The sequence below is a fragment of the Somniosus microcephalus genome, chromosome 6 (assembly GCF_052327205.1).
Source record: "Somniosus microcephalus isolate GS21.2 chromosome 6, FLI_Smic_1.0, whole genome shotgun sequence".
Lineage (NCBI taxonomy): Eukaryota > Metazoa > Chordata > Chondrichthyes > Squaliformes > Somniosidae > Somniosus > Somniosus microcephalus.
Window position 1 is genome coordinate 206,309,175 of NC_140992.1, and position 27,161 is coordinate 206,336,335.

Consider the following 27,161-nt stretch of genomic DNA (forward strand, 5'->3'; position numbering starts at 1 on the left):
GTGGATGACAGGGGAACCGCCTCCGGCCATCTGGTGGTGCGGTCAACCATGGTGAGGCTGTGTGAGAAGCCATGGGAGGGTGGGAGTGGTCCTACCAGGTCCACATTGACATGGTCAAAACGTCGCTCCGGAACCATGAACGTGGCCAACGGAGCTTTGACGTGGCGCTGTACTTTGGCCTTTTGGCAGACCACGCAGGTGTTGGCCCAGTCACGGACATCCTTGTGCATGCCATGCCATACGAATTTCGCTGACATCAGCTTCTGAGAGGCCTTCATTCCTGGGTGTGACAACCATGTATGACGTCGAACACTTTACGGCGCCAGACGACCGGCACGACCAGGCGAGGGTCCCGTACGGAGAAGTCACACAACAGCGTGGTACCTGCCGAATAGAACTTGACGTCAGCCAACCGGAGGCCAGTGACGGCCGTTCTGCAGGCTTGCACTTCTGGGTCTGAGGCTTGGTCCGCTGCCATGAGGGCGTAATCGATGCCCAAATGAACCGTATTGACGGTCGCGCAGGAAAGGCAGTCTGCCACCAGGTTGTCCTTACCGGCCACGTGCTGTATATCCGTGGTGAATTCGGATATGTAGGTCAGTTGACGTTGCTGTCAGGATGACCACGGTTCGGTGGTCTTGGCCATGGCAAAAGTTAGTGGCTTATGGTCCACAAAGGCGGTGAAAGGACGTCCTTCCAGGAGGAAGTGAAAATGGCGGATGGCCAGAAAAAGGGCGAGCAACTCCCGGTCGAACATGCTATATGCTCTCTCGTTCCGCCGTAGTTGACGGCTAAAGAATGCCAACGGCTGCCACGTCCCGTTCACCCACTGCTCTTGCACGGCGCCGATTGCATAGTCTGACGCGTCGGTGGTGAGGGCGATAGTGGCTCCTGGCAGCGGGTGCGCCGGCATGGTTGCGTTGGCGAAGGCGCTTTTGGTGTCTGCGAACACTCGGGCCATGTCATCCGTCCAGTCTACCGGGTTCTTGCCAGTCTTGCCCTTGAGGGCCTTGTACAGGGGCTGCATGAGTAGTGCTGCCTTAGGCATGAAACGGTGGTAAAAGTTTACCATGCCTAGGAATTCCTGCAGGGCCTTAATGTTTTGCGGGCGTGGAAAGGATATCACCGCCTCTACCTTCGCTTGTAAAGGAACCGCTCCCTCTGCGGTGATGCGATGCCCCAGGAAATCAATTTGGTGCAGGCCAAACTGACACTTGGCTGGGTTGATAGTCAGGCCGTGTTGGCTGCGGCGTCGAAAAAGGGTGCGTAGGTGACAGATATGTTCCTCTTTAGTAGGACTGGCAATGAGAATATCGCCCAGGTAGACGAAGAGGAACTTGAAGTCCCGCAGCACGGAGTCCATCAGGCATTGGAAAGCCTGGGCGGCGTTCTTTAACCCAAACGGCATTCGCAAAAACTCGAAGAGGCCAAATGGGGTGATGACTGCGGTCTTCTGAACGTCCTGTGGATGCACTGGGACCTGGTGGTAGCCCCGTACGAGGTCGACTTTCGAGAAGACGATGCTCCCTGCCAAATGGGCAGAGAAATCCTGGATGTGGGGAATCGGGTACCGATCAGGAGTGGTGGCGTCGTTTAGGCGTAGTTAGTCGCCGCATGGTCGCCATCAAGCTTCGGGACGATATGGAGGGGTGAAGACCAGGGACTATTCGACCGGCGAATAATCCCTAACCGTTCCATGGTCGCGAACTCCGCCTTTGCGACCTCCAGCTTGCCAGGCTCGCGCGTAGACCGGGGGGGGGGGGGCCGTTGGTGGTGATCTGGTGCTCAACACCATGTTTCGTGACTGTGGAGGGGAACGTGGGTCTTGTCAGGTCGGGAAATTTGGCGAGCAGACAAGCGAACTCGTCAGGAGTCGGGAAAGCACAGGCGATGGTGCGCGATGTAGTGTTACTGCGGTAACAAGGGATAGAATTGAAAGTTGCCGCGTTGATCAACCGCCGGTTCTTCACGTCAACCAGGAGGCTGTTGGCGCACAGGAAATCCGCACCAAGAATGGGTTGAGAAACCTTGGCTGTAACAAACTCCCAGTGAAGACGTTGCCCCCCGAAGCACACCTCCACTCGCCGTCTGCCGAAGGTCCGAATTGCTCCGCCATTGGCCGCTTCAAGGGCGAGGCCGTGATTCCCTGCCTGCACATCGAGGGCGGACGCGGGTAAAATGCTGCACTGCGCTCCGGTGTTGCACAAAAAACGACGACCAGAGAGCGTATCGGTGATGAAAAGCAACTTGCCCGCGTTGCCGATCGCCATGGCGGCCGCAGGGCGCCCGTTAAACCCGTTCTTCAGTAGTCGCGGTTGTTTATTTTTTTGGGGAAAGCTGCAGGGAGGGCGGCAACGTCTCGCCTTCGCGCCGAACTGCGAGTGGTAGAAACACAGTCCAGCAGGCTGACGAGCTGGGGCGGCGTCTGTGGGGGATGGGCGCCTCGTGGCGGTGCAGTACTGCTGCGTTACCGCGAAAATTTTGTCCGCCTCTGCCGCGAGTGCCGCGCAATCTTCCACCTCGGATCTGGCCAGGGCAGCTTGCACCTGCTCAGGCAGCTGGCTGAGGAATAGTTCACGGAAAAGGAAGCATTCCGGTTCCGAGACCAGGAGTGAGAGCATTTGGCTCATCAACTCCGAAGGCTTGGAGTCCCCGAGGCCGGGCATAGCGAGCAATCGACGGGCGCGCTCCGATTTAGTGAGCCCGAAACTTGCAGCAACCGCGCCTTGAGGGTTTCATACTTGCGCTCCGTTGGAGGGTCCTCGAGGAGGCTGATGATCCACGAGGCGGTAGAGCCGTCGAGTGCGGAGACCACAGAGATATTTGGTCTGATCCACAATAATGTCCCTCTGGGCCTCGACCTGAATGAACCACAAGGTCGCTTGCTGCTCCCAGAACTGCGGTAGCTTCAGCGAAACGGCGTTGGCCTCCATGTTGTGTTCTTTTTGCGAAAAACGTTCACAAAAAATGGGGTCACCAATGTAGGAATCGTCGAATTCCTAACTAATAACTGAGGTCGACTCAGGAGATCAAACAAACAGGTCTTTAATGTAAGACTAAATGAGTTCGAACCGTTTGTTGAGATCGAAACAGGAGAACCACGAAAACAGGTCTTAAGATGGAGATTCCACGAGGACTGCCTGGGCAGTCACGTGGTTTGCGACGTGACGTCATCGCGTTTTCCCGCGCTCTTAAAGGGGCCACGCCCCGTACATACAAACACTATATACAAAACACAATAATGTCTAACACAATGGTACCGGCTTAGGCTGGTGTTAGAACATCGTTAAAGGGAATTATATACAGTTGCCCAGTCATTCAGTGGCTCCGCCACATCATTACAAATACAAAACAGGCAAAAACTAATCAGGAAATTAATTTAAATATAATTTTCAATGTAAACTACTCCAGCAGATACATAAGTTTTAAAACCTGAAATGCAATTTTTGCTTTGTTGTTGATTTTAAAATTCCAAGGTTGCTTGAACGCACAAGAACAGGTTCTAGTGCCATAAATCCATAACGTAGTCTTTCATAACCTGGAAATGAATCACAGAACTTTGCTGGGGTGCTTGATTTCCTAAGTTTCCATGCTCTGCACATAAATTAATGACCAAGGGCATTAATCTTCGAGTTAAATGGCTGTTAGGTGTCAGCCTTGGCTCAGTGGTAGCACTCCCGCCTCCGAGTCAGAAAGTTGTAGGTTCAAGCCCAACTCCAGAGACTGGAGTGCATAATTTAAACTGGTGCTTCAGTACTGAAGGAGTGCTGAACTATCAGCTGGATGTAAAAGATCCCACGGCACTATTCATAGAAGCATAGAAATTTACAACACAGGAGGCCGCCATTTTGGCCCATTGTGCCTGCGCGGCCAACAAAGAGCTATCCAGCCTAATCCCACTTTCCAGCTCTTGGTCTGTAGCCCTGTAGGTTACGGCTCTTCAAATGCACATCCAAGCACTTTTTAAATATGGTGAATGTTTCTGCCTCTATCACCCTTTCAGGCAGTGAGTTCCAGACCCCAACCACACTCGGTGAAGAAATTTTCCCTCAAATCCCCTCTAAAACCTCCTACTAATTACTTTCAATCTATGCCCACTGGTTGCTGACCCCTCTGCTAAGGAAAATAGGTCCTTCCTGTCCATTTTATCTAGGCCCCTCATAATTTTACACACTTCAATAAAGTCTCCCCTCAGCCTCCTCCATTCCAAGGAAAGCAAACCCAGCCTATCCAATCTTTCCTCGTAGCTAAAAGCTCCAGTCCAGGTAACATCCTCGTAAATCTCCTCTGTACCCTCTCCTAGTGCAATCGCATCTTTCCTTTAATGTGGTGACAGCACGCAGTACTCTAGCTGTCGCCTAACTAGTGTTTTATACAGTTCAAGCTTAACCTCCCTGCTCTTAGTATTCTATGCCTCGGCTAATAAAGGCAAGTATTACGTATACCTTCCAAACCACCTTATCTACCTGGCCTGCTACCTTCAGGGATCTGTGGAGATGCACTCCTAGGTCCCTTTGTTCCTCTACACTTCCCAGTGTCCTACTATTTAATGTGTATTCCCTTGCCTCGTTAGCCCTCCCCAAATGCATTACCTCACACTTCCCCGGATTGAATTCCATTTGCCACTGTTCTGCCCACCTGACCAGTTCATTGATATCTTCCTGCAGTCTACAGCTTTCTTATCAACCACACAGCCGTTTTTATCATCTGCAAACTTCTTAATCATACCCCCTACATTCAAGTCTAAATCATTGATATATACCGCAAAAAGCAACGGACCTAGTACTGAGCCCTGTGGAACCCCACTGGAAACAGTCTTCCAGCCACAAAAACACCCATCAACCCTTTGCTTCCTGCCTCTGAGCCAGTTTTGGATCCAACTTGCCACTTTGCCTTGGATCCCATGGGCTTTTACTTTCGTGACCAGTCTGCCATGTGGGACCTTATCAAAAGCCTTGTTAAAATCCATATACACTGCATCAAACACACTACCCTCATCGACCCTCCTTGTTACCTCCTCAAAAAATTCAGTCAAGTTAGTCAGACACGTCCTTTCCTTAACAAATCCATGCTGATTGTCCTTGATTAATCTGTGTCTTTCTAAATGAAGATTTATCCTGTTCCTCAGAACTTTTTCGAAGAAGAGCAGGGGAAATCTCCCGGTGTCTTGGCCAACATTTATCCGTCAACCAACACCTAAATCAGATTTTTTATCCACACCTTTGGTTTGTGCCTTTTCCTTTTTTCGCTCCCGCAAGGCTGGTTTGTGCCTTTTCCTTTTTTCGCTCCCGCAAGGCAGCTGTCTCTCATTCTGCCAGTGCATTTCACACTTCATCTAGAGCCATCTTTAGTCTCTTCACCTGTCTATTACCATCTCGTCTCGTATTGAATACTTCTTAATGTCTCGTCACTTCCCTTTTGTTCTTTCATCCCCTCCCCCATGTCCCAGCCCCCAAACTGGCCTGTTAATCGGTTTCATTTCCTGCCTTTTTTTTCTCTCAGTTCTGTAGAAGGGTTTCGACCTGAAATGTTGACTCTATTTCTCTCTCCACGGATGTTGCCTGGCTTGCTGAGTTTTTCCAGCGTCTTCTGTTTTTATACCTAAATCAGACGATCTGGTCATTTATTTCATTGCTGTTTGTGGGGCCTTGCTGTACGCAAACTGGCTGCTGCGTTTCCTATATTACAGCAGTGACTACACTTCAAAAGTGTGGGGGCTGTAAAGCACATTGGGACACCCCGAGGTCATGAAAGGTGTTATATAAATGCAAATTCATTCTTTTAAGTCCCTCGAGAGCCCAAAATAAAGATTATTACTGGTAAATCCTGACTGGCTAGATTTCTGCTGGTGAGGTTTCTGCTGGTGAGGTTAACAGAACCTCACCAAGAGGGAAAACTGAAGCAATAAGCATTTCTATTTGCTGCCATTAAAATAAAAAGTGTCAACATTAACACCGTGGATTCTGAAAGCTAAAATATCCATCGCTGCTGTGCTTATTTGACTGCTAACTTGGTCATGGTTTCTTTCTTCACAAGAGGGGAATCTACTATCCTGGCACCACAATCATTTATGTAAGAAGTCACACAACACCAGGTTATAGTCCAACAGTTTTATTTGAAATCACAAGCTTTCGGAGCGCTGCTCCTTCGTCAGGTGAAGTGGAGAGATGCATAAAGACACAGTTTATATAGTCAGAGAATAATGCCAGATGATTGCAGGTAATCTTTCTAACTGCCATTTATCACACCTCGGCAGAGAGATAATCACAGCGATCAAAGGTGTGAATGGTGTCCAAACAGGTTAGTCAGGAAAACATTACATCAAAGAACAATGAGATGGGGTCACAAGGGGTCAAATGTTGCAGATGCTGGGGTCTGTATGAAAATCAAAAAAGCATTTTTTTGTTGTTGCTGGAAATCACAGCAGGTCCGGCCGGACCTGACCTGCTGTGATTTCCAGCAAAAAAAAAATGCTTTATTGTTTTTCATACAGACCCCAGCATCTGCAACATTTGGCCCCTTGTGACCCCATCTCATTGTTCTTTGATGTAATGTTTTCCTGACTAACCTGTTTGGACACCATTCACACCTTTGATCGCTGTGATTATCTCTCTGCCGAGGTGTGATAAATGGCAGTTAGAAAGATTACCTGTAATCATCTGGCATTATTCTCTGACTATATAAGCTGTGTCTTTATGCATCTCTCCACTTCACCTGACGAAGGAGCAGCGATCCGAAAGCTTGTGATTTCAAATAAAACTGTTGGACTATAACCTGGTGTTGTGTGACTTCTTACATTTGTCCACCCCAGTCCAACTCCGGCATCTCCACACCACAATCATTTAGTTCTTGAAGTTATTAAATACCCCACAGCATGTGCCTAGCTTTCCTAAAGCACCCTATTAGAATGCATCTAAATGTAATTCACTTTTTAAAGTGAAGTTTTACAATAATTGCAATACATGCAATTCTGCATGTGCTATTTTCTTGAATTTGCTGATATGCAATAGGCCATGGTCATACAGATATTGATGTTAAGGTTGGAAGGCTGTAAATAGTCCAATAGAAAGGTGCTGTTCCTCGAGCTTGCGATGAGCATCACTGGAACAGTGTAGGAGGTCAAGAACAGCGAGGCGAGAGTGGGAGTGGGATGGAGAATTAAAGTGGCATGAAACCGACAACTCAGGGTCACACTTACGGACTGAACGGAGATGTTCAGCAAAGCGATCCCCCAATCTGTGTTTGGTTTCCCCAATGTAGAGAAGACCACATTGTGAGACCCAGGCGAAACAGCGATTTAATTCAGTGTACCAAGTTGGAAGAAGTATAAGTAAATCGCTGTTTCACCTGGAAGAAGTGTAAGGGGCCCTGGACAGTGGAAAGGAAGGTGAAAGGGCAGGTGTTGCATCTCTTGCGCTTGCACGGGAAGGTGCCATGGGAAGGGGGTGATTGAGGAGCGGACCAGGGTGTCGCAGAGGAAATGGTCCCTTCGGAATATTGAAAGGGGAGGGGAAGATGTGTTTGGTGGTGGCATCACGCTAGAGGTGGCGGAAGATGATCTATTGAATGTAGAGGCTGGTGGGGTGGAAGGCGAGGACAATGGGGACCCTATTATGGTTCTGGGAGGGAGGGAGGGGAACGGGCGCGGGTGGAAGTGCGGAAAATAGGATGGACACGGTCGAGGGCCCCATCAACCACAGTGGAGGGGAATCCTTGGCTAAGGAAAAAGGAAGACATTTCGGAAGCACTGATTGGAAGGTGGTATTGTTGGAACAGATGCAGCGGAGAAACTGGGAGAACCGAATAAAGTCCTTACAGGATGCGGGCTAGGAGGAAGTATATTCATGGTAGCTGTCTGAGTCGGTGCGCTTATTGTACACATTGATGGACATTCTATCCCCAGAAATGGAGAGAGAGAGAGAGAGAGAGAAGTCAAGGAAGGAAAGGGAAGAGTTGGAGAGGAGTTGGTGAAGGCGAGGGAAGGATGGAAATTGGAGGCAAAGTTGATAACATTTTCCAGTTCAGGGCGAGAGCAGGAAGCGGCACCGACACAGTCATCAATGTACTGGAGAGAGAGGTCAAGGAGGGGACCCGACTAGGACTGGAACAAAGAATGCTCCACATATCCCAGGAAATGACAGGCATAGCTAGGGCCCATACGGGTTCACAAAGCAACATCTTTTATTTAGAGAAGGTAAGTAGAGCTAACGGAAAAGTTGTACAATGCAAGAACAAGTACGGCCAGGCGGAGGAGGGTGGTGGTGGATGGGGATTGGTTGGGCCGTTGTTCAAGGACAACACTACCTTAACCCCAGATTTGGTATAAAACACACAAACTTGACCATTATATTAATAGCATTCTATCAAACTATGACATTTATCTGGAAAACTGACACCAAATAAGCTATGCATTTGAAGTTTACTGGATACAAATTAAAGTGAAATGCAGCACATTTACCAGTAGCATGTTAGAGGCATTCACATGCTGCCTGATTACTTAAGGTGACAAAGAAATTCAAAGGAAAACAATTAACACTGGCAAAAAACAGTCATTATAGTTTTATCTTTATGTTACCATTGCAGTTTAAAGTGCATTAATTAATAGTCCTTGTCCTATACTGTTTAAATTCTAGTCAGTGAGTCTCTGTAAACACAGATTTTCAAATTGGTATCTTAGACCCGAGAAGCCCCACAAAGGGATCCTAACAATGTTACCTTTAAGCTGCAGTCTGGAGCTCCTGTGCAGGCCGCTTGCCGGCTTTACAATAGGAAAAATCGCGCATGCGCGGGAATTTGAATGGGCCGCGCAGCCCTTTAAAGGGGCCACGCACCCAAAAAAATTGAAGGAAACATAGGGCATCAAATTCTCTCATTTTTTCTGTAATATAAAGACAAGCTTTGCTAACTTGCTTCATGGCCGAGCATGGAAATCACCACCTGTAAAATGGGCTGTAGTCCTCGATATATGAAGAAGTTGCACGTGCATCATCATTGCATAGTTATCACTTCCTCAACGTACCAGTTGCTTCTTTGACTCCTAGTTAAGTAATATATTTGTACATATCATTGGTTGGGCCACAGTTAGAATACTGGGTGCCATTTAGGGTGCCCCATTATAGAAAGGACATTAAAGCCATAGAGAGCGTAGTGTAGATTTATGAGAATTATGCCATGGTTGGGAAACTATAGTTATGAGGAGAGACTTAAGATACTGAGACTTTCCACTGAAGCAGAAAAGTTAATATTTAATACAGATTTTTTAAATTACAAAGGGTTTTGATAGGGTGAATAGGGAAAGACTATTTCCTCTGGTTGAGGAGTCAATGATGAAGGGTCATCAATTTAAAATTGTCAGAGAGTAAGGAGAGAGTTTGGAGAAATGTCTATATTCAGGGTTGTTGGGGGACAGAATGCTTTGCCACAGGGAGTGGTTGAGGCCGAGACAATGGCATCTTTTAAGGGATAATTGGATAAATATTTGAAGCAGGGAAGATACGGGGCTATGGGGAGAGAGCAGGGCAGTGGGATTGTTTTTGGATTGCTCTAATAAAAGAGCCAGCAAAAACATGATGGGCCAAATGGCCTGCTTTTCTGCTGTAAACATTTGTTTGCTGGTCTACTTGCTGTATTTGAATACAACCTGTCTTCTGCATTTATTGCAGCATTTTCCTTTGGGTAGCTGACACTTATCTTTCAGTAGTTAGGAGGGTGGGGGTGGGTGGGGAAGAGGCAGGGGTATGTCAATATTTACATTGTAATCTCTACTCCGTGACAGCACTCTTGCATCTGAGTCAGCAGATTGTGGGTTCAAGTCCCATTCGAGGGACTTGAGCACAAAAATCTAGGTTGACACTTCACTGCTGTATTGAGTGAATGCTGCACAGTTGGAGGTGCTGTCGTTAAACCTGTCTGCCCTCTCAGGTGAACACAAAAGATCCCATGGCACTATTCGAAGAAGAGCATAGGAGTGTTTCAGGTGTTCTGGTCAGTATTTATCCCTCAACCAACATCACTAAAACAAATTATCTGGTCATTACCTCACTACTGTTTGTGGGACTTTGCCATCTCAAATTGGCTGCTGAGTTTCCTACATTACAACAGTGACTACACTTCAAAAGTACTTCATTGGCTTTAAAGCACTTTAGGACATCCTGAGGTAATGAAAGGCACTATATAAATGCAAGTTCTTTCTTTTAATTGTATGTTTCAATTGTATGTTTCAAAAGGATTGGTTGGATTATGAAGTAACTATTTGAAGCATTTGTTATTGTCACATGTTTGGGTCTTTTCAAACAATTTTATCATGGATTATACAAAGACAAAATACTGCGGATGCTGGAAATCTGAAATACAAACAGAAAAAGCTGCAAATACTCAGCAGGTCAAGCAGCATCATGTTATCATAGATTATATCAGCTTTTGTGTTTCAGACCATCTCCTGGGTGAGTCTCAATTCCCTAAAGCTTCAAGAGCGTGCATCTTTCCTTGGAACTCTAGGAAAGGTTTTGGTAACATGCCTGGGTTAACAACATCAAACCCTGTTTGGTAATGGTTATTAGGTGCTGGGTAATCTTATGCTGCAATAAGATTTCCATTCAGTCTTCAAAAGTGAATATAAACCTTGCTTAACAATGTGAACCAATTTATTAAATAAACATTGAACAGACAAATAATAGTGATATAACACTGATATATTTATGTAGGGCAATGATCTAAATGACTTGGTATGGTAAAATAGCAGGTAGCAACTCTAAGAAATCATCTAATCTCTTGTACTTAAGAACTACAATATATAGGATTCCTCAAGTCTACAGTAATTCTAAACTTTCAAACTCCTTTTCTCAAGGACACTACCAAACCAGAGATGATTCTTCAGCTTGCTTTTTCTTTTGAGGAGGTTTAATTAACCTCTTTATTAGAGAACCAGCCCAACTGCTAAACTCGCAGGAAGACTTTTTATAGAACTTGAATGGAGTAGGCGGGACATATCTGTGATTTGGGATAAATTGGGATTTATGAAAGGGAAAGCGTGTTTGACAAATCTGTTAAGCATTTTGAGGTTGTAACTAGCAGAATAGATAAGGGGGAACCAGTGGATGTGGTGTATTTGGATTTTCTGAAGGCATTCGATAAGTTGCCACACAACAGGTTATTAAACAAAATTACGGCTCATGAGATTGGGAGTAATATACTAGCATGGATTGAGGATTGGTTAATGTTCAGAAAACAGAGAATAGGAATAAACGGGTCATTTTCGGGTTGGCAGGCTGTAACTAGTGGGGTACCGCAAGGATTAGTGCTTGGGCCTCAGCTATTCACAATCTACATCAATGATTTGGATGAGGGGACCAAATGTAATATATCCAAATTTGCTGATGATACAAAGCTGGGTGGGAATGTAAATTGTGAGGAGGATGCAAGGAGGCTTTTTTAAATGGAGAGACATTGGGAAATATTGGTGTTCAGTGGGACCTGGGTGTCCTTGTACACGAATCACTGAAAGTTAACATGCAGATACAGCAAGCAATTAGGAAAGCAACGGCAGCGGGTGGAGGCGGAGCAGAGCGACTACAAGAGGCCCCAGAGGCTCAGGTAGGCCTCAGTGCGGCATCGGCAGCGGGTGGAGGCGGAGCTGAGCGGCAGAGCGACTACAAGAGGCCCCAGAGGCTCAGGTAGGCCCCAGTGCGGCATCGGCAGCGGGTGGAGGCGGAGCTGAGCGGCAGAGCGACTACAAGAGGCCCCAGAGGCTCAGGTAGGCCTCAGTGCGGCATCGGCAGCGGGTGGAGGCGGAGCTGAGCGGCAGAGCGACTACAAGAGGCCCCAGAGGCTCAGGTAGGCGTACCAATCTCCAATCTCAGGGAAGGAGAGAGGTAAAAAGTATTCAAGGTGTGACGTCACCACAAAGCGGGTAAGTGATTGGTTGGTAAGTATTTCTCCCTTTTTAAGCTTAAATCTCCTTGGTTTATAGTTTCTAAGGTGTGATATTCACCATCTAGAATCGAGGCAGAGAGTATTTAAGAATAATATTAATAAATTTAATTAATTACATAGAATGGGAGATCAGGCGATGTGTTGCTGCTGCAATATGTGGGAGCTGGTGGACACCATTGATGCTCACGGTGATCACATTTGCAGTAAGTGTTGGCTGCTCGAGGAATTCCGGCTCCGTGTTGAAGAGCTGGAGTCCGAGCTTCAAACACTGAGACACATCAGGGAGGGGGAGAGTTACCTGGACTCTGTATCAGGAGGTAGTCACACCAATTAGATTAATTAATTCAGATGTAGTCCGTGGCCAGGGTCAGGATGGTGTGACTAGAAGTGAGGCAGGTACGGGGATCCAGGAGGTAGTGTTGGAGGAGCCGCAGCCCTTGCACTTGTCCAACAGGTTTGAGGCTCTTACTCCCTGTGAGGATGGGAACAGGAACTGCGGGGAGAATGAGCAACCTGGCCACAGCACCGTGGAGCGGGGGGCCATTCAAGTGAGGGGAGTTAAAAGAAATGTTGTAGTGGTAGGGGATAGTATCGTTAGGGGGATAGATAGAGTTCTCTGCAGCCAAGAGCGAGAGTCCCGAAGGCTGTGTTGCCTGCCCGGTGCCAGGGTTAAGGACATCTCCTCTGGACTGGAGAGAAACTTGGAGTGGGAGGGGGAGGATCCAGTTGTCGTGGTCCATGTTGGTACCAACGACATAGATAGGACAAGGAAGGAGGTTCTGCTGAGGGAGTTTGAGCAGCTAGGGGCCAAATTTAAAAGCAGAACCACAAGGGTAATAATCTCTGGATTATGACCTGAGCCACGAGCAAATTTGGCTAGGACAAATAAAATTAGAGAGTTAAATGCGTGGCTCAAAGACTGGTGTGGGAGAAATGGGTTTTGCTTCCTGGGACACTGGCACCAGTACTGGGGCAGGAGGGAGCTGTTCTGTTGGGACGGGCTTCACTTGGCCAGTGCTGGGACTAGAGCCCTGGCGGATCATATAACTAGGGCTGTAGAGAGGGCTTTAAACTAACTAGTGGGGGGGAGGTTCCTAGAGAGCAAATAATACAAATGATAACAGAGAAGGTCATAGACTTAGGTAGCAGTGGGGAAATTAAAAACCAGAGCATGTCAGGAAGGGGCAGAAGGTATGGAGTAAAAGGTAAAGTAATAAAAAGGGCAAAAGCAGGAACTAAGTGTCACAAAACATCTTTGAAAGTTCTCTATCTGAATGCACGTAGCATTCGTAACAAAATAGATGAGTTGATGGCACAAATAACTACATATGGGTATGATCTTGTGGCCATTACAGAAACATGGCTGCAGGGTGACAATGCCTGGGAATTAAACATACCAGGTTATTTAACGATCAGGAAGGACAGGCAGGAAGGAAGGGGAGGTGGGGTGGCTATGTTAATAAAGGAAGGAATCACTGTAATACAGAGAAATGATATTGGGTCAAAAGATCAGGATAATTAAACAGTTTGGGTGCAGGTAAGGAATAATAAGGGGAAAAAAACACTAGTGGGCGTAGTCTATAGGCCTCCGAACTGTGGCAACTCTGTTGGATGGAGTATCAATCAGGAAATAGTTGAGGCTTGTAATAAGGGAACATCTATAATTATGGGGGATTTTAACTATCATATTAATTGGACAAATCAAATTGGGCAGGGCTGCCTTGAGGATGAGTTCATTGAGTGTATTAGGGATGGGTTTCTTGAGCAGTATGTAACTGAACCGACCAGGGGGCAGGCAACCTTAGATCTGGTCCTGTGTAACGAGACAAGATTAATTAAAAATGTCCTGGTAAAGGATCCCCTTGGAATGAGCGACCATAACATGGTTGAATTCCATATTCAATTAGAGGGTGAGTAAGTTGGATCTCAAACAAGCGTGCTAAGCTTGAATAAAGGAGACTATGAAGGTATGAGAGCGGAATTGAGTAGAGTGGATTGGGAAAATAGATTAAAGGGTAAGATGATACATGATCAGTGGTGTACATTTAAGGAGTTATTTTACAACTTCCAAAAAATATATATTCCACTGAGAAGAAAAGGGTGTAAAAGAAAAGACAGCCATCCGTGGCTAAGTAAAGAAATTAAGGATAGTATTCGACTAAAAACAAGGGCATAGAAGGCAGCCAAATCTAGTGGGAGGATAGAGGATTGGGAAAACTTTAAAAGACAACAAAAAATAACAAAAAGATTGATTAAGAAAGGGAAGATAGATTATGAAAGTAAATTAGCAAAAAATATAAAAACAGATAGTAAGAGTTTTTATAGTTATATAAAAAGAAAAAGGGTGGCTAAAGTAAATGTTGGTCCCTTAGAGGATGAGACCGGGAAATTAATGGTGGGAAATATGGAGATGGCAAAAACACTGAATGAATATTTTACATCAGTCTTTACAGTAGAAGACACTAAGAATATCCCAACACTGGACAAACAGGGGGCTAAGGGGGGGGAGGAGCTAAACACGACCAAAATCACTAAGGAAGTGGTACTCGGTAAAATAATGGGACTCAAGGCGGATAAATCACCTGGACCTGATGGCTTACATCCTAGGGTCTTGAGGGAAGTGGCGGTAGGGATTGTGGATGCATTGGTAATAATTTTCCAAAACTCCCTGGACTCGGCAATGGTCCCGGCAGACTGGAAAACTGCTAATGTAACACCCTTATTTAAAAAGGGCAGTAGACAGAAGGCTGGAAACTATAGACCGGTTAGCCTAACATCTGTGGTAGGTAAAATTTTGGAGTCCATTATTAAGGAGACAGTAACAGGACATTTGGATAATCATAATTTAATAGGACAAAGTCAGCATGGTTTTATGAAGGGGAAGTCATGTTTGACAAATTTGCTGGAGTTCTTTGAGGAAGTAACATATAGGGTGGATAAAGGGGAACCAGTGGACGTAGTGTATTTAGACTTCCAAAAGGCATTTGACAAGGTGCCACACAAAAGATTATTGCTTAAGATAAAAAATCACGGGATTGGGGGTAATATTCTGGCATGGATAGAGGATTGGCTATCTAACAGAAAGCAGAGAGTTGGGATAAATGGTTCATTCTCAGACTGGCAATCAGTAACTAGTGGTGTTCTGCAGGGGTCAGTGCTGGGTCCCCAACTCTTTACAATCTATATTAACGATTTGGAGGAGGGGACCGAGTGTAACATATCAAAGGCAGCACGGTGGCATAGTGGTTAGCACTGTTGCCTCACAGCGCCAGGGACCCGGGTTCGAATCCGGCCTCGGGCGACTGTCTGTGTGGAGTTTGCACATTCTCCCCGTGTTTGCGTGGGTTTCCTCCGGGTGCTCCGGTTTCCTCCCACAGTCCAAAGATGTGCAGGTTAGGTTGATTGGCTATGATAAATTGACCCTTAGTGTTAGGGGGATTAAATACGTGGGGTTACGGGGATAGGGTAGGATATGTGTTGGTGTAGGGGTTACGGGGATCGGGTGGGATATGTGTCGGTGCAGGCTCGATGGGCTGAAATGGCCTCTATCTGCACTGTGGGGTTTCTGTGATTCTGTGATGATACTAAGATGGGGGGGAAAGTAGTGAGTGAGGAGGACATAAAAAACCTGCAAGGGGACATAGACAGGCTAAGTAAGTGGGCAGAGATTTGGCAGATGGAATACAATACTGGAAAGTGTGAGGTTATGCACTTTGGCCGGAAAAATCGTAGAGCAAGTTATTATCTTAATGGCAAGAAACTGGAAAGTACTGAAGTACAAAGGGATCTGGGGGTCCTGGTGCACGAAACTCAAAAGGTTAGTATGCAGGTGCAGCAAGTGATTAAGAAGGCCAATGGAATGTTGGCTTTCATTGCTAGGGGGATAGAATATAAAAACAGGGAGGTATTGCTTCAGTTGTACAAGGTATTGGTGAGACCACACCTGGAATACTGCGTACAGTTTTGGTGTCCATACTTAAGAAAGGACATACTTGCTCTCGAGTCAGTACAAAGAAGGTTCACTTGGTTAATCCCGGGGATGAGGGGATGGACATATGAGGAGAGGTTGAGTCGATTGGGACTCTACTCATTGGAGTTCAGAAGAATGAGAGGCGATCTTATTGAAACATAAAAGATTGTGAAGGGGTTGGATCGGGTGGATGCAGGGAAGATGTTCCAGATGATGGGTGAAACTAGAACTAGGGGGCATAGTCTTAGAATAAGGGGCTGCTCTTTCAAAACTGAGATGAGGAGGAACTACTTCACTCAGAGGGTGGTAGGTCCATGGAATATGCTGCCCCAAAAAGCTGTAGAAGCTACATCATTACATAAATTTAAAACAGAAATAGACAGTTTCCTAGAAGTAAAGGGAATTAAGGGTTACGGGGAGCGGGCAGGAATTTGGACATGAGTCTAGGTTCGGATCGGTCATGGCTCTGTGGGTAGCGGAGCGGGCCCAGGGGCTGTGTAGCCTGATCCTGCTCCTATTTCGTGTGTCTAATTCTGTTAGATGCAGGAGATGGTTCTGTGATAGTGGATTGGCAGTTAAGATCAGATCAGCCATGATCTTATTGAATGGCGGAGCAGGCTCGAGGGGCCGATTGGCCTACTCCTGCTCCTATTTCTTATGTTTTTATGTTGGTCTTTATTACAAGAGGATTTGAGTATAAGAGTAAAGACTTCTTGCTGCAATTACATAGGGCCTTGGCGAGACCACACCTGGAGTATTGTGTACAGTTTTGGTCTCCTTACCTAAGGAAGGATATACTTGCCATAGAGGGAATGCAACGAAGGTTCACCAGACTGGTTCCTGGGATGGGGGGGGATTGTTCTATGAGGAGAGATTGAGTAGACTAGGCCTATATTCTCTAGAGTTTAGAAGAATGAAAGGTGATCTCATTGAAACATACAAAATCCTTACAGGACTTGACAGGGTAGATGCAGGGAGGATGTTTCCCTTGGCTGGGGAGTCTAGAACCAGAGGTCACAGTCTCAGAATAAGGGGTCGGCCAGTTAGGACTGAGATGAGGAGAAATTTCTTCACTCAGAGGGTGGTAAATCTTTGGAATTCTCTACCCCAGAGGGCTGTGGCGGCTTAATCGTTGAGTATATTCAAGTCAGAGATCGATAGATTTTTGAATATTAAGGGAACCAAGGGATATGGGGATATTGCAGGAAAGTGGAGATGAGGTAGAAGATCAGCCATGATCTTATTGAATGGCGGAGCAGGCTCGAAGGGCTGAATGCCCTACTCCTGCTCCTATTTCTCATGTTATTATGTTGAATAGCTCGCCTCTCAGATTCAACAAAGAGCTGTCGGTAAAATAGAAAATGAACATATCCGGATGTCTGCAGGTATTTGAAAACAGTCAGATTCCCTCCAAACCTTATTGCTAGAGACAGCACTCTGCTGTATAGCATCAAAAGATTGGAGTTTGCTGACAGTTTAGAGGTTTCTGTGCAACAACTGAAATCAATATTAATACGTACCAGAATAACATTAAATAAAAATATATCCTTTTTTGTCAGTTAGTGACCTATAATGTAATTCTGCACTTACAAATTATGTTAATAAAAAATGCACACCAGTAGCAGCTACATGGATCATTAAATAGATGCAAGTTTTACATTCTGCTTTCATTTGAAAGAAAGCAGCAATGCAGAAATGCATCAGGTTTTAGGAGTGAAAAGGCCCAGAGTTGTTTTATACATACTGTCACTCAGATCAAAAGCGTGATTTTTTCTGCATTGTTTTAGACAACAAAACCAATGGCCCAATTTACATGTAGGTGAAGGTTTTTCTTATTCAATCAAACATTTCTGTATAATTTTACACTGAAAGGCTTTTGAAACTTACTTCCAGTTCTGTACTATTTCTCAAAGGATTTATAATAGTACTCTAATAGAAGAATATCTGCTACAACGATGGTTGACATTAACCATTTCTAGCTGTAAACCCAAAACCTACTGATAACCGAGAAAAGAGCAGCAGCATATCCTGTCTGAATTACACTGGCCCGGAATTGCGGTCCTAATGACGACTAACTGGCAGCGTTCGCCGTCCTTTCACCTTTAAAACTGACCGCAACTTCAGGATTTAGCGCATGCGCAGCCTAATGTGGAATTCCTGAAGTTGTAGTCTGTCGTTCATTGCTCCTCCACAGGCTGCGCTGTGCCCCACCCCACCCCACCCCACCGAGCCGGCAATCAGTGAAATCTCAAACCTGGATACTGACGAAAACTTCAGCTCTTCTGTGCTAATTATGCTGTTAAATACCCCATTCAAAATTAGATCCATTTGGATTAGGTGTAACTGAGGTTTTAACAGCATATTGACTGCTAAACAAAGGTTATGGCCCTGAAGAACTAATTTTAATTTTGTGCAGTGTAAAATTTATCTATTTTAATAAAAATTAAAATTAAGAAACTTCAAGTTTTTCATCATTATTTCAGGTTTGCCTTTTCCCCCCATGAGAGAGCCCCGATCTTTGTTTTGCTCTCGAACATTTTTAAAAAGTTAACATTTTAGGAGCTTACCCATTTCCTGGTTCACTGAGAATTCTGCGTTTTGATTGGCTGCTTAGACAGCTTGCTGACGTCACAGCAGCTCTTCGCCTGGGATCCCCATTAACTTCCATTGATTTCAACTACGCATCAGAAAAACCAAAATTCTCGACACAGATTGTGAGATCTTTGTGCAAAGCTTACTTCGGGGCCAGCGAATGCCTTTGCTTCGCTGCTCACCGCAAATTACAGGCTGATGTATCTTGCAATATACATAATCTTTTCAAGGGCAAAGAAAAAATTGCTATGACTGTAAAAGCTATGTAAATATTTTAAAACTCATCTCAATGTTAAACAAAACTGGATCTCACTCACTGCCATGTCACTGTAACGGGCCTCAAACTTAGAAAACTTACTTTAGGAGAGCATTAAGGTCTTTAAGGGGATGGGAGACAGATCCCATACAATTAAATGGAAACAGGTATAATGAAAGACTGCTTGCTAGGAACAATGGTGCACACCAGGAAATAAAAAGGAAAATATCTAACTCAATTGCAAGATATACAAAGATATACATGGACAGTGACTACAAAGTGTGGAAAAGGATGGAACATGGGAGGAAGAGTGACAACGAATTTCAACAACTACTTGCATAGAAAACTAAAGCAGGAGGGAATAAAGATAAGGAAGGCATGTCAAGCCATGGTGAGAGTTGGCTGAAAGCTAAGTACAGGAAACTTTTTTTTATCCGGCACGGACGGGACCGACGAGGTGCCGGTTCATCAAAAATTCCAGATAACCGAAAGCTATAGTAAAAGATACAGAGCCGAGAGCTCCATATAAAGCAACAAACCCTGTGCTTCAGAACAATGGCCACAAGTTGCAAGCGTCTCTGTAGCTTAGCAACAGCTGCAGCCACACCCTTGCACAGCAACAAATGGAGGAAGGCAAGTAATAAAAGTTACCTGAACCTACTCCTGAATTTTGCCAGTTAACCGAGATTTCCGGCTATTTAGGTGCCGGTAAATCGAAAGTTTCCTGTAAAACAAATCTGTTTTAAGAGTCACATACATTAAAAAAATCTCCCTCTGTTCTTTTGACGATTATCTTAAATTTAATGCCTTCCAGTTACCAACTCGCCAACCAGTGTTTCCCTATTTACCTTATTAAAACCCCTAAATTTTGAACACCTCTATCTGATTTCTTCTTAGCATTCCCTGTTCTTGTGAAAAAGCCTCATTTTTCATAGTCTGTCATCATAAATAAAGCCACTCATCCCTGGTAGTAAACTTCTTCTGTACCATCTCCATGGCTTTAACCTCTTTCCTACACTGGGTAATCTAAAACTGGACACAATAGAATAGATTTTGCGAGAATCCAGACTACAGCAAGGAGGGCCCCATGTGTAGCAGTCAGAGGCATTTCATGGTGCACTTATTATTTGAAGAATAAACACTGGGTAGATGGCTTTTAGAGCTATCCTCTGCCTCTGCTGGCCCCACTCAGAAACCCCTTAACAACAGAGGAGCACTTCAATAATAAATAAAAACAGAAAATGCTGGGAATACTCAGCAGGTCAGGCAGCATCTGTGGAGAGAGAAACCGAGTTAACGTTTCAGGTCGATGACCCTTCGTCAGAACACTTCGTCAGAGGAGTAAGTCAGCCTGGCTGCCTCAGCAATTTTTGTTGTTGTTCCTAAGCACCCTTGAAACAAAAAGTGTGCCAAAGCTGTTTGACACACATGAAAAAGTCCACAAATTATTTGTACACAATGGTTTAAATGGCACCTTCCAGAGGGTGTGGCGGTTTCCAACGCAGGTTTGTGCCACGGTTGATAATCCCCCACAAGGAAAAAGTGAGGAGCACACACCTTGCTCCCAATACCAACAAACTTCCTCGTTTGAAGTCAGGTACGAGGAACCAGTTGACGACCTTCCGCCTTACACCTGTGTTATTGCAGGGTGGCCATGGGCCCAGATAGAGCCAGCCTGCTTTGGTGCACCTCCTACATCAAGAACTCCAACTCTTCAGCATCAAAGGGAGCTGTATTACTCACATGGCTCTGTTGTGCCATTTTGGGCAGTAAATCCACTCTGTACCCACCACCACAACTTCCCCTTTAATAGTGAGCTGCAGCCGTTTAGGAATTGCTGCAGCACTGGATTTTGCACTTCCCAATCAAATGTACCACAGGCCAAGCTTTTCAGGTCAGTAGCCCAGGCAAATAAGGGGGTGGAAATCCAGCTGCAAAATTCAACACCACCTGCCATGAGCTCCTAACTCTGCAAATGCTTACAATTTTCTTTTGAATTGAATTAGTGTTATTTATTGTAAACTTTGCAATAATTTGATATTGTGCCATTGAAATAAATGATAAACTTCACAGTAAATAGCTGAAGAACTTTTGTTTTTGATTGCTGTGTGTGACCGATATATATTGATTGACAGTAATCCACAATATTGCAAAACTGTATAGGCAACAAGAGAATCAACTAATCAAGAAATCAACAAAAGTTTATTTAAATCAATGCAGTCATGTGGCAATCTTTCAACCAGCACTACTCATTCTTTGTAAAGTTGAACTACTTTCTCCACTAAAGGGAGTAAAAATGTTGGATCTCTTGCTAAATACAGTAAGAAACTCCCTCTCCTGTAAACAAACAAAGATTAATCATTTTGATGTAGAAGACTTTTGACATATATGCTGGAACAGATACTCGCCCAGAAAGGTTTCATTAATAAAACCATGGTCAAGTAATCCATTGGCACAAAACGTTTCAGATACATTTACACTACAACTGTAGTATCAATGTAGGCACTAAAAAGTTGCAAGCTTAAATATGCATGGGCAAGCTATCTCGCTGCCAGCGCTCAAAATTTAACCCATTATGCAAATCCAAACCAACTCCAGAGCAGAGGAGTGAAGTATTGCACCCTGGTTCCCTCCAGAGTCAAGTCAGGCCCGGACTCCATATTGACGCTATAACTTTAGGCTCAATGCAAAGCCTTTGCATGTATGCTGCAGTTGTAGCATAAATACAGGCTTAAAGAAATCTCAGCTAACATTAGTAAGTTACTAGTGCACCTGTGCACATACAAACCATTGGCAGCCGTGCCTTCAGCCGCTTAGGCATCATACTCAAACTCCCGCCCTGAACCTCTCTACTTCGCTCTTCTTTAAGATCCTCCTTAAAACCCACTTCTTTGACCAAGCTTTTAGTCACCCTTATCTCCTTCTTTGGGTCAACACCCATTATTCTGACAACACCTCTATGAAACACCTAGGAACGTTCTTTGTATTCTATATTAAAGGCACTGCATAAATATGCAAGTTACTGTTTAATTTCACACCCAACAGTAGTATATAGTATCACAATTTGTTCTTTATGCAAAGTATAGTTTATCATTTACCAAGAATTACATACAAGCTTTACATTCACGTGAGATATTAAATTCACATTGACTATTAGTACCTCGGTTTGTGGTGCGGCACTGGTGCATTTGGCTTTTGCTGTGACTCCGGCCTAGCTCTGGCTCTAAGGTCCTTCAGGTAGCAGCCAGTCCATCTAATTACCATACAAATCGCTGGGCGAGCACCGTGAAACCTTGTCACCGCGAAAAAAATAACCGGGCTCCCAAAGGGTCAATGTCCGCTTCCAATTCACAGCCCGGAGTACAGCGCTGGGCACGAAGCGACATAACCCGCCGGGCCCAGGGAGCAGCTTTAAACAGCTGGTGATCCCTTCATATTGCCGCACGATACCGCCATCACCCAGCGCCGCAGGTAAGGCCGGGTTACAAGCGGTTAACCGCGCTAGTCACCCTCCTGCTCGACAAAAGGTCACAAGAACTGTCCAGGCGGCAAGTACCTTTCAGCGGGGTCCACGGTCGCCCGACGCGCCATCTCCCATGGTTACAGCCGCATTCAGCGCTCCAGCTCAGTGCCTCTGTGATGCGTTACGACACCGAGCCGCGCCTGCGCGCCCCCACACTCGAAAGGGAATGGTGGAGGGGAGAGAGGAAGGATGGAGTTTGGTGGAGGGGCGAGAGGAAGGATGGAGTTTGGAGGAGGGGAGAGAGGAACGATGGAGTTTGGTGGAGGGGAGAGAGGAAGGATGGAGTTTGGTGGAGGAGCGAGAGGAAGGATGGAGTTTGGTGGAGGGGCGAGAGGAAGGATGGAGTTTAGAGGAGGGGAGAGAGGAGGGATGGAGTTTGGAGGAGGGGAGAGAGGAGGGATGGGGTTTGGAGGAGGGGAGGGAGGAAGGATGGAGTTTGGAGGAGGGGAGAGAGGAAGGATGGAGTTTGGTGGAGGGGAGAGAGGAAGGATGGAGTTTGGTGGAGGAGCGAGAGGAAGGATGGAGTTTGGTGGAGAGGCGAGAGGAAGGATGGAGTTTAGAGGAGGGGAGAGAGGAGGGATGGAGTTTGGAGGAGGGGAGAGAGGAGGGATGGGGTTTGGAGGAGGGGAGGGAGGAAGGATGGAGTTTGGAGGAGGGGAGAGAGGAAGGCTGGAGTTTGGTGGAGGGGAGAGAGGAACGATGGAGTTTGGAGGAGGGGAGAGAGGAAGGATGGAGTTTGGTGGAGGGGAGAGAGGAAGGATGGAGTTTGGAGGAGGGGAGAGAGGAAGGATGGAGTTTGGTGGAGGGGAGCGAGGAAGGATGGAGTTTGGTGGAGGGGAGAGAGGAAGGATGGAGTTTGGTGGAGGGGAGAGAGGAACGATGGAGTTTGGTGGAGGGGAGAGAGGAAGGATGGAGTGTGGTGGAGGGGAGAGAGGAAGGATGGAGTTTGGTGGAGGGGCGAGAGGAAGGATGGAGTTTGGTGGAGGGGAGAGAGGAAGGATGGAGTTTGGTGGAGGGAAGAGAGGAAGGATGGAGTTTGGTGGAGGGGAGAGAGGAAGGATGGAGTTTGGTGGAGGGGAGAGAGGAAGGATGGAGTTTGGTGGAGGGGCGAGAGGAAGGATGGAGTTTGGAGGAGGGGAGAGAGGAAGGATGGAGTTTGGTGGAGGGGAGAGAGGAAGGATGGAGTTTGGTGGAGGGGAGAGAGGAGGAATGGAGTTTGGTGGAGGGGAGAGAGGAAGGATGGAGTTTGGTGGAGGGGAGAGAGGAGGGATGGAGTTTGGTGGAGGGGAGAGAGTAAGGATGGAGTTTGGTGGAGGGGAGAGAGGAAGGATGGAGTTTGGAGGAGGGGAGAGAGGAAGGATGGAGTTTGGTGGAGGGGAGAGAGGAAGGATGGAGTTTGGTGGAGGGGAGAGAGGAGGGATGGGGTTTGGTGGAGGGGAGAGAGGAAGGATGGAATTTGGTGGAGGGGCGAGAGGAAGGATGGAGTTTGGTGGAGGGGCGAGAGGAAGGATGGAGTTTGGTGGAGAGGAGAGAGGAAGGATGGAGTTTGGTGGAGGGGAGAGAGGAAGGATGGGGTTTGGTGGAGGGGAGAGAGGAAGGATGGGGTTTGGTGGAGGGCAGAGAGGAAGGATGGAGTTTGTTGGAGGGGAGAGAGGAAGGATGGAGTTTGGTGGAGGGGAGAGAGGAAGGATGGAGTTTGGTGGAGGGGAGAGAGGAAGGATGGAGTTTGGAGGAGGGCAGAGAGGAAGGATGGGGTTTGGAGGAGGGGAGAGAGGAAGGATGGGGTTTGGTGGAGGGGTGAGAGGAAGGATGGAGTTTGGAGGAGGGGGGAGAGAGGAAGGATGGAGTTTGGTGGAGGGGAGAGAGGAGGGATGGGGTTTGGTGGAGGGGAGAGAGGAAGGCTGGAGTTTGGTGGAGGGGAGAGAGGAAGGATGGAGTTTGGTGGAGGGGAGAGAGGAGGGATGGAGTTTGGAGGAGGGGAGAGAGGAGGGATGGAGTTTGGTGGAGGGGAGAGAAGAAGGATGGAGTTTGGTGGAGGGGAGAGAGGAAGGATGGAGTTTGTTGGAGGGGAGAGAGGAAGGATGGAGTTTGGTGGAGGGGAGAGAGGAAGGATGGAGTTTGGTGGAGGGGAGAGAGGAAGGATGGAGTTTGGAGGAGGGCAGAGAGGAAGGATGGGGTTTGGAGGAGGGGAGAGAGGAAGGATGGGGTTTGGTGGAGGGGTGAGAGGAAGGATGGAGTTTGGAGGAGGGGAGAGAGGAAGGATGGAGTTTGGTGGAGGGGAGAGAGGAGGGATGGGGTTTGGTGGAGGGGAGAGAGGAAGGCTGGAGTTTGGTGGAGGGGAGAGAGGAAGGATGGAGTTTGGTGGAGGGGAGAGAGGAGGGATGGAGTTTGGAGGAGGGGAGAGAGGAGGGATGGAGTTTGGTGGAGGGGAGAGAGGAAGGATGGAGTTTGGTGGAGGGGAGAGAGGAAGGATGGAGTTTGGTGGAGGGGCGAGAGGAAGGATGGGGTTTGGTGGAGGGGTGAGAGGAAGGATGGAGTTTGGAGGAGGGGAGAGAGGAAGGATGGAGTTTGGTGGAGGGGAGAGAGGAGGGATGGGGTTTGGTGGAGGGGAGAGAGGAAGGATGGAGGAGGGATGGGGTTTGGTGGAGGGGAGAGAGGAAGGATGGAGTTTGGTGGTGGGGAGAGAGGAAGGATGGAGTTTGGAGGAGGGGAGAGAGGAAAGATGGAGTTTGGAGGAGGGGAGAGAGGACGGATGGAGTTTGGAGGAGGGGAGAGAGGAAGGCTGGAGTTTGGTGGAGGGGAGAGAGGAAGGATGGAGTTTGGTGGAGGGGAGAGAGGAGGGATGGAGTTTGGAGGAGGGGAGAGAGGAGGGATGGAGTTTGGTGGAGGGGAGAGAGGAAGGATGGAGTTTGGTGGAGGGGAGAGAGGAAGGATGGAGTTTGGTGGAGGGGCGAGAGGAAGGATGGAGTTTGTTGGAGGGGAGAGAGGAGGGATGGAGTTTGGTGGAGGGGAGAGAGGAGGGATGGGGTTTGGTGGAGGGGAGAGAGGAAGGATGGAGTTTGGTGGTGGGGAGAGAGGAAGGATGGAGTTTGGAGGAGGGGAGAGAGGAGGGATGGAGTTTGGAGGAGGGGAGAGAGGACGGATGGAGTTTGGAGGAGGGGAGAGAGGAAGGCTGGAGTTTGGTGGAGGGGAGAGAGGAAGGATGGAGTTTGGTGGAGGGGAGAGAGGAGGGATGGAGTTTGGAGGAGGGGAGAGAGGAGGGATGGAGTTTGGTGGAGGGGAGAGAGGAAGGATGGAGTTTGGTGGAGGGGAGAGAGGAAGGATGGAGTTTGGTGGAGGGGCGAGAGGAAGGATGGAGTTTGTTGGAGGGGAGAGAGGAGGGATGGAGTTTGGAGGAGGGGAGAGAGGAAGGATGGAGTTTGGTGGAGGGGAGAGAGGAGGGATGGAGTTTGGTGGAGGGGAGAGAGGAAGGATGGAGTTTGGTGGAGGGGAGAGAGGGAGGATGGAGTTTGGTGGAGGGGAGAGAGGAAGGATGGAGTTTGGTGTAGGGGAGAGAGGAAGGATGGAGTTTGGAGGAGGGGAGAGAGGAAGGATGGGGTTTGGTGGAGGGGAGAGAGGAAGGATGGAGTTTGGAGGAGGGGAGAGAGGAAGGATGGAGTTTGGAGGAGGGGAGAGAGGAAGGATGGAGTTTGGTGGAGGGGAGAGAGGAAGGATGGAGTTTGGTGGAGGGGAGAGAGGGAGGATGGAGTTTGGTGGAGGGGAGAGAGGAAGGATGGAGTTTGGTGTAGGGGAGAGAGGAAGGATGGAGTTTGGAGGAGGGGAGAGAGGAAGGATGGGGTTTGGTGGAGGGGAGAGAGGAAGGATGGAGTTTGGAGGAGGGGAGAGAGGAAGGATGGAGTTTGGAGGAGGGGAGAGAGGAAGGATGGAGTTTGGTGGAGGGGAGAGAGGAAGGATGGAGTTTGGAGGAGGGGAGAGAGGAAGGATGGAGTTTGGAGGAGGGGAGAGAGGAAGGATGGAGTTTGTTGGAGGGGAGAGAGGAGGGATGGAGTTTGGTGGAGGGGAGAGAGGAAGGATGGAGTTTGGTGGAGGGGAGAGAGGAAGGATGGAGTTTGGTGGAGGGGAGAGAGGAGGGCTGGAGTTTGGTGGAGGGGAGAGAGGAAGGATGGAGTTTGGTGGAGGGGAGAGTGGAAGGATGGAGTTTGGTGGAGGGGCGAGAGGAAGGATGGAGTTTGTTGGAGGGAGAGAGGAAGGATGGAGTTTGGAGGAGGGGAGAGAGGAAGGATGTAGTTTGGTGGAGGGGAGAGAGGAAGGATGGAGTTTGGAGGAGGGGAGAGAGGAAGGATGGAGTTTGGAGGAGGGGAGAGAGGAAGGATGGAGTTTGTTGGAGGGGAGAGAGGAAGGATGGAGTTTGGTGGATGGGAGCGAGGAAGGATGGAGTTTGGAGGAGGGGAGAGAGGAAGGATGGAGTTTGGAGGAGGGGCGAGAGGAGGGATGGAGTTTGGTGGAGGGGAGAGAGGAAGGATGGAGTTTGGAGGAGGGGAGAGAGGAAGGATGGAGTTTGGTGGAGGGGAGAGAGGAAGGATGGAGTTTGGAGGAGGGGAGAGAGGAAGGATGGAGTTTGGTGGAGGGGAGAGAGGAAGGATGGAGTTTGGAGGAGGGGAGAGAGGAAGGATGGAGTTTGGAGGAGGGGAGAGAGGAAGGATGGAGTTTGTTGGAGGGGAGAGAGGAAGGATGGAGTTTGGTGGATGGGAGCGAGGAAGGATGGAGTTTGGAGGAGGGGAGAGAGGAAGGATGGAGTTTGGAGGAGGGGCGAGAGGAGGGATGGAGTTTGGTGGAGGGGAGAGAGGAAGGATGGAGTTTGGAGGAGGGGAGAGAGGAAGGATGGAGTT

General features: G+C 47.4%; 1 protein-coding gene across 1 annotated transcript in view; it reads right to left on the reverse strand.

The window, feature by feature from the left end:
* Positions 1 to 22,001, reverse strand: part of LOC147116398 (palmitoyltransferase ZDHHC1-like) — a 104,663-nt gene extending 82,662 nt beyond the window's left edge. Inside the window, 1 exon segment of the mRNA XM_085991282.1 lies at positions 21,910 to 22,001. The gene's annotated coding sequence lies outside the window, so the exon portion shown is untranslated.
* Positions 22,002 to 27,161: the final 5,160 nt, after the last annotated feature.